The 8292-nt window shown below is 33.6% G+C and overlaps 1 pseudogene across 1 annotated transcript; it reads left to right on the top strand.

The window, feature by feature from the left end:
• Positions 1 to 562: 562 nt before the first annotated feature.
• Positions 563 to 3990, top strand: LOC306652119 (ADP/ATP translocase 2-like; annotated as a pseudogene). The gene is made up of 2 exons: positions 563 to 580; positions 3228 to 3990. The product of its transcript is annotated as an ADP/ATP translocase 2-like (transcript).
• The last annotated feature ends 4302 nt before the right edge of the window (positions 3991 to 8292 follow it).

Here is an 8292-nt window from a genome sequence, read left to right as displayed (position 1 = left end):
CACTAAGATAAAGAAGGTTTTCTATTAAAAACTTGGTGAGCAACATTACAAAACTGGGACTGAGAGTAAAATAAACATTGGTTTCCTTCTGCTTTGGCCTCTAGAAGTTCCTCCAGGCCACTTATTCCTGGTGCTGGCTCATGGTACAGACTTATGCTTTTACAAGTTATTCTCATTACACTTATAATTTATTTCTTAGGTTCTGATAAACAAAACTGAAAAGACTTAACACATAATCTACAGCTAAAACCCCAATATGCTAATAAGGTATGTATTTTTTTAAATCTTTAAAGTATGTAATCTTATCCTTTAAATTGATTATAGTTGATGTAACCATACAGCAAAATCAACTATTATTCCAGAATGAAATAGTTTACATTGAAAGCTTTGTTATACATTAAAAGATGACACTACTGAAATCATAATGACTTTTACTTTGTAATGCATATCCTGTTGGTAATTAATAGTGAACTAAGTTTCCATTAAAAGTCACTAAAACACACATTATGAACATAGGTTTAAAGAAAAGATTACCAGAATTATGCACTGTCCTTAATATGCTATGGGTCTGTTCGAGAGGGTAAGCAGAAGCAGGAAGAGCTAAAGGAGCTGGAAGTTGGGGTATTCAGTGTATACCTGCACTCTCATCTCCACACCCTCACAATAACCTGGTCCATGTCCCATTATTTCTTTTACTATAACAGCTACCCCACTGTTCAAAATCTCTGGTCTGTTTTCTATCATTTTACTTCTCACTGCACAGAGTTAAGTTCAACCTTAGGCCTAGCACACAACATTTTCATAATTGCTAGGGTTCAGATATGGTGAGAATGTATCTCCAAAAGTTTGTGTGCTAGAAACTTAGCCCCCCGTTTGACAATATTTGAGAAGTGGTGAAATCGTAAGAGGTAGAGTCTGGTAGGAGGTCATTGGAAACCACCCTCAGAAAGGAATACTGCCGGGTCTGGGGATGTAGCTCAGTTAGTAGCAGGCTTGCCTCCCAAGTATAAGGCCCTGGGTTCAATCCCTAGCACCACAAAAAGTAAATAAATAAATAAATAAAAAGAAAGGAATACTGTTCATTTCATTGGGCTAGGCTAGCTTTCAAAGGACTAGACCTGTGTTAAGAAGTAGGGCCACCTCACTTCTTGCACGCTTCCAGATATACTGCTCACCTCTCTCATGTAAGTTCCCTCCATCTGCCATGTTACACTGCAGCATGACAACCCCACCAGATGTTGCTGCAAGAATTTGAATTTTCAGCCTCCAAAATCCTGACCCAACATAAACTTCTTTCTTTACCAAGTAGCCAGACTCAGGTATTCTGATACAGCAACACAAAATAGATTAATACCGTCCATGATTCTACATCAAACTGACACTTTGGACTCATTCCCTAGCTCTACCCAACCTGCATATAACATTCTGCAGCCAGATTGAATTACTTGCTTCTAATTTTTTAGTGGAAAACATTGTATAAAGTGTTTTGAAACTGTGTATCTATGTATATGCTGTTCCTTTGATTTCCTTTCTTTAATAAATGCTTGCTATCCCTTTAATATACAGGTCAAATAGCTTCACAATGAGATTTAATTTTTAAGAAATATAAACTTACTTAGAATAGGGATCATGTTTGATTTTTCTTTTATACAAGACTATATAGCATAATCTCTGACTGCTTAAAATATGACCAAAATATGTTTTCTTTCTTTTAAGTAATAAGACACTTATAAACTACATGGTTTAATCTTTTTATCAAATTCATGGTAAGCATTCTTTTCTTTTAAAAGTTATTTTTAATAAGTTCTATCTAAAATATTCTTAATTATGAATTTTAGATGTTTTAATTTTATAATATCTTACATCAGACAATTTTCAGGATAATGAGAATTCAGGATGCAGGAAATTTAAGCAACTAAAAAATTTCATGTTATTAAATTTTTAACATCAAATCTTTTAAATCAACCCAAAAGTATGGATTTTATAATAGTTTTCAGCCAACAAAGAAGTCATTATACCAGTTTTGCATGCTATAGTATGCATGCACTGAAGACCACAGGGCAGCTCTTTTTCTGTTTTGGAAGGTGTAGAATAAATATCATATTAATAATAAAGGATTCAGGGAAGTTACAATATTAGTTTTAGTGCTATATATGGATATCATATAATTTTAAAAGTCACAAGACTGCTGTTATATACATTTTTGATGCTGTGTTATGATATCATATTTGTATTAAAGACCACAGGGAATTTACAATATCAGTAGAGGCCACAGCATGGATATCATATTAAAATCAAAGGCCATAGTGGAAATGGTAGTGAAGAATGAAGAAACTTTGGATTGTTCAGAGGGGAGTGAGGGGATGGGTAGTGTGTGGGGAAGGGAAGGACTGTAGAAAGAGACAGTTATTATTACCCTATATACGTTATTACCCAATATACATTACCCTATATACATGTATGATTATACTACTGGTGTGACTCAGAACCATGTATAGTCAGAGGAATGAGAAGTTATGCTCCACTTGCATTCAATGTATCAAAAAGCATTCTACTGTCATGTATAACCAGTAAGAACAAATTTTAAAAAATAGAAATTAAAAATCAAAGGCCAATTGGCAGCCATTAAATTACTTTTAGATTCTATAATATGGATATCATAATAGTATTAAAAGACACAGGGAAGCTATTTCATTAGTTTTTCATCTATATTATGGTTATCATATTAATATTAAAGTCCACAAAGTAACTATCCATAGTACAGTGTCTATAACTAATGTAATAATATTATTATAATAATAATATAGTACCTAAAACTAAACTAGTAGAGTATCTAAAACTAATATAATACAGATATTACATTAGTAGTAAAGGGTAAAAAGAACATATTTTATTAGTTTAAGATGCTAGAATATGCATTTATACTGGTTTTTAAGGGCAGATAATATTACTTTAAGTTGTTATAGTATGGATAAAACATTAATATTTTATACATAGTGGAGATAGTATATTACTTTTAGATGCTATGACATGGAAATCACATTAACTTTGTAGGACACAGGAATGTTACTATTAAGAGTTATAGGCCACAGTATGGATCTTATGTAATATGAAAGACCAAGTTGGAATCACCCACCTCCTCTTCTTCCAACATGACACCCACTGTGTCTTTCACCAAGGACTTCCTGCTAGTGGAGTTGACACAGCCATCTACAAGAACATGACAGTGCCCAAGCAAATTATCAAGCAAGCAAATCACTGCAGCTAAGCAGCACAAGGGCATTATGGACTGTGTGGATCATATTCTCAGGGAGCAGGGAGTCCTGTCCTTCTGGCATGTAGCCTGGCCAATGTCATCAGATACTCCCCTTCCAGGCTGTCAAATTTCCTTCAAAAAAAAAACACAAGCAGATCTTCCTGGGTGGTGTGGAAAAGATGACCCAGTATGGCAATACTTTGCAGGGAACCTGGCATCAGGTGGTGCTGCAAGATCCACATCCTTGAATTTTGTGCATCCTGTTGATTTTGCCCAAACCTCTCTAGCAGCTGATGTAGAGAAAGTTGGAGCTGAAAGAGAATTCAAAGGCCTGCATGACTGACTGGTTAACATCTACAAATCTAATAGGATTGAGGGTCTGTACCAAGGCTTTGATGTTTCTGTGCAGGGCACTATCATCAACTGAGCTGGTGTACTTTGGTATTTGTGATCCTTCAAGTGGAATGCTTCTAGATCCCAAGAATAGTCACATCTTTATCAGTTGGATGACCACAGTCTGTCGCTTCCATTGCTGTATGACTTCCTATCCATTTGATACTGTTCACCACTGCATGATGTTGCAGTTGGAGTGCAAAGGAACTGACATCATGTCCAAAGACAAGCTTTACTGCTGGAGAAAGTTTGCTTGTGATGAAGGAGGCAAAGCTTCTTCAAAGGCACATAGTCAAAAATTCTCAAAGGCACAGTATTGCTTTTGTACTTGTCACCTATGATGAAATAAAGAAGTTCACATAAGTTATTTCCTGGACTTTTTTCCTCTGTGAACAGGCATGTTGTATTATATAATGTGTCTTGGGCATTCTGGACCCTCTTGGCTGCTTATCAATGTCAACTATGTACTTGTTGAAAATGGGAATAAATTATATTCATCTGACCAGTTTTCTCTTAAAGCCATAATAATAATGATGGTGATGATGTAACTCAATGATATTTTACATGCATATTTTTAGTTGTAGGTGGACACAATATATTCACTTTGTCTTCATGAGTTTCTGAGGATTGAACCCAGGGCTGCACATGTGCTAGGTGAGTGCTCTACCACTGAGCCACAACTCCAGCCTAGAATCATATTTTTTTCAGTCCCTTTGGATAACAAATTTGGACAAATGAAAGTATCTAAAAACAAACAAACATAAAGACCAGGTGGAAGGTATTAAATTAGACTTAGATGCCATAATATGGATATCAAATTAGCATTAATGGTCACAGGACACCTATTATAAAAGAAGCTACAGTAGAATATAATTTATATTAGAAACCACAGTGCAGCTGTCACCTTAGATACTATTGTATAGATATTATATTAGTGTGAAATGTCACAGGTTTCTATTTAATTAATTTTAGATCATATAGATTAGATATTGGTATTGCAGCCCACAGTGCAGCTATTATATTATTTTTACCTAGTATGGTATATATATCATATTAGTATTAAAGGCTAGAGGAAAAATAATACATTAGATTAAGATGCTGTCCAGAAGGTGGTCATTGTACTATGAAGGCAAAGGGAAGCTCTTATGATAGCTTTAAATGATATAGTGTAGATATTATATTAGTACCAAAGGTCATATGGAAGCTCTTCCTTTAGTCTTAAATGCCATAGTCTGGATACCATATTAGCAATGATGGTCAAAGGCAGCTACTTAATTAGTTTTAGAAGTTATATATGGATACTTTATTAATATTAGATGCTACAAATAAACCAATATATTACTTTTTTTTAGTGCAGGGGACTGACTGAACTCAGGGGCACTCAACCTATGAGCCACATCCCCAGTCTTATCTTGTACTTTATTTAGAGACAGGGTCTCACTGAGTTGCTTAGTGCCTCCCCACTTCTGAGGCTGGCTTTGAACTCACCATCATCCTGCCTCAGCCTCCTGAGCTACTGGGATTACAGGCACACACCACCACATCCAGCTCATTATATTACTTTTTTAAAAACTATATTATCAATATGATTTAGCCACAGGGCTGCCCTTTACCACTTTCTGATGCTGTAATATGAATATCACATCAATATTAAAAGCCAAAATTCAGATTATAATCAGATTCTCATGGTCTATTATGGATACCATATCAGTAATAAGGTCACAAGGCACCTATTTTTATCAGTTTTTGATACTACAATACGTATACCATATTGGTATTAAAGGCAACAAAGCAGCTATTTTAACAGTTTCTGATGCTATGCTATAGATATAACATTCATACTAAAGCCCACAATGCAGGTAAAATGGTTTATTATTTTAGTCCTAAAGTGAACAATGTAGCTATTACATTGGTTTTTGACATTATAGCATGGATATTATTTTAAGATTAATGGCCAGAGGTAGGCTATTACATTAGTTTTTCATATTGCATATTGATATTCAATTGTAGTAAACACAAAAAATTCATTATACTAATTTTATCTGCATATATATACATATATATGTAAAACATCAATATTAGAACCACAGGGCAACCTATTTTATTAGTTTTATATTCTTTAGTATGAATATTACATTAATATTAAAGTCTGCATAGGTTTATGACATATTAAGAAGCCACCATATGGATATAACATTAATGCTAAATGCCCCATCGTGGATATTACATAAGATTTTCATGCTAGAGTATGGATATGTTATTAGCACTAAGGATCACAGGGCAGATTTTATGTTAATTTTAGACGTATATACAGATAACATATGAGTACTAAAGGTCACAGTGCAGGAATTATGAACTTTACTTGTAATAGTGTAGATACTGTATTGCTAATAGACACTACAAGGAAACCATTATGTTACTTTTAAATGTCTTGTTATCAATATAATATTATTTATAAAGGCAAAAGGGCAACTCTCTATTACTATCAGATGCTATAGTATGAATACATTGTCATTATTAAAGTCCATAAGACAAATATTTTATCTGTTTTCTATTCTAGACTATCAGTATTAAAGACCAAGTTGTAGCTATTTTATCACTTTCTCATCTGATAATACAGATCTCATACCAGTACTAAAGGAAACAAGGCAAATATTTATCAGTTTTCAAAGCTCTACAGTGGACATTCTACCATATAGAAGGACACAGAGTAGCAGTTACATCACTTTTACATCATGAAATGGACAATTTATTAATATTAAAACCCACAGAAGAGCTGAAATATCATATAGGTTTAAAAGATAATACATTAGTACTAATGGAACAGTGCAGTTTTATTATCAGTGTTAATGATACTTGTGGATATTATATTATTATTAAAAGATACAGGGAACAATCATATTAGTAATAAGTGATATTTATTAACTTTATCATATTAGAATTAAAGGCCACAATTTATATAAATTATTTTGTGATGCTGTGCTATGGATATAACATTAATGCTAATGACCACACGGCATGTAAAATGAATTTTCACTTTGGTACCATATGCCACAAGGCAGGCACATTATCACATTTAAAAGCTACAATGTGGATACCAGCTCAGCACTGAGGGTCACAAGGCCTCACCTTTCAGTTCCTATGTTCTATTATAACTATCACTGCCAAAGACTTGGCAGCAGCTGCTCTATCACTTTTCATGCTCTAATATGCTTGTCACATCATACTAAAGTCTACAAGGCACCTGTTACATGAATTCTTCATGGGTCCATGGGAATAGTGTACCAGTCCTTAAGGACACAGGGAAGCTCTTTAATCAAGTTTTGATCCCACAACATGGACAACATAGCAATATTAAATGCCAAAGTATATCAATTTTATCACTTTTTCATGCTAAAATTTGAATCTACTTTCAGTTGTAAAGTCCAAAAGGCAGCTATTTTACCAGTTATAGATGCTATGAAATGGGTATCTGATCAGTACTGAAGGCCACAATGCATCTGTGATATTAGTTTACATTTAAACCAATAATTTACTAATTTGAAAAACCCCAGGGAGCTGTAATATCAATTTCAGTTTTCAAATACAGATGTCCTAGTAGCAGTAATGGCACACGGCATTTATTATATGGGAATTGAAGCTCTATGTGAATATTTGATTATTAATAAAGGCCTGCAGGGTATAATTAGTAACAAATGCCACCATATGGTTATCATATTAACATTAAAGGCCACACTATATATGATGCCATATGATCTGCATGAATACAAGTGACATTAATACTAATGACGACAGAGAATTCCATGTGGATTTTCTCTTTCATTCAAAAGGCCACAAGAATGGCCCATTATCAGTTTTTAAAGCTATAATATGGATACCATGTCAGTATTGAGGGCCACAAAGCAGTATTTCAATGCTATAAGGTGGATTTCAAATGAGTACTAAAATATACAGGTCATCTATTTTATCATTTTTACATGCTACAATATGAAAAAACATCTTAATATGCAAGGCCATCAGGCAGCAATTTTATCAAGTTTTGATACTTTAATAAGGACATCATGTTCCCAATAAGGCCACAGGCATGTAAAATGGATTATCATTTTCTACAAATGCACAAGGCAGACTTTATATTAGATTTGGATGTTATAGTGTGGCTAGCACATAAACATAAAAGGTCACAGGGAAGCAATAATATTAATTTTACATGCTATACTGTGATATCAAAATAGTATTGTAACCACAATAAGTTATATTAATTTTACTTGCTAAACTATGGATATTTTATTATATTATTATTAAGGGGCATATGGCAGCTGTTATATTAGCATTAGGTGGTTATTATGGGTATCTTATTAGCATTAAAAGTCACAGGTTATGTATTATATTAGTTTCTTACAGTATGGATAAGACTAATAATTTAGCACAATACACACACAAAAAAATGGATTATCATTTTAGTATAAAAGGCTGCCAGGTAGATATTATATTAATTTTGGATGCTATGTCATGTATATTATATTAACATTAAAGGCTACAGGGAATCTAGCATATTAAATTTACACATTATACTATGGATGTCTTAATAACAGTAAAACCACAGGGCAGTTATTAGCTTTACATGCTATGGTGTGGACATTGCA

The sequence above is a fragment of the Sciurus vulgaris genome, assembly GCF_902686455.1.
Source record: "Sciurus vulgaris genome assembly, contig: HiC_scaffold_629_arrow_ctg1, whole genome shotgun sequence".
Classification (NCBI taxonomy): domain Eukaryota; kingdom Metazoa; phylum Chordata; class Mammalia; order Rodentia; family Sciuridae; genus Sciurus; species Sciurus vulgaris.
This window is presented reverse-complemented; position numbering and strand designations above follow the sequence as displayed.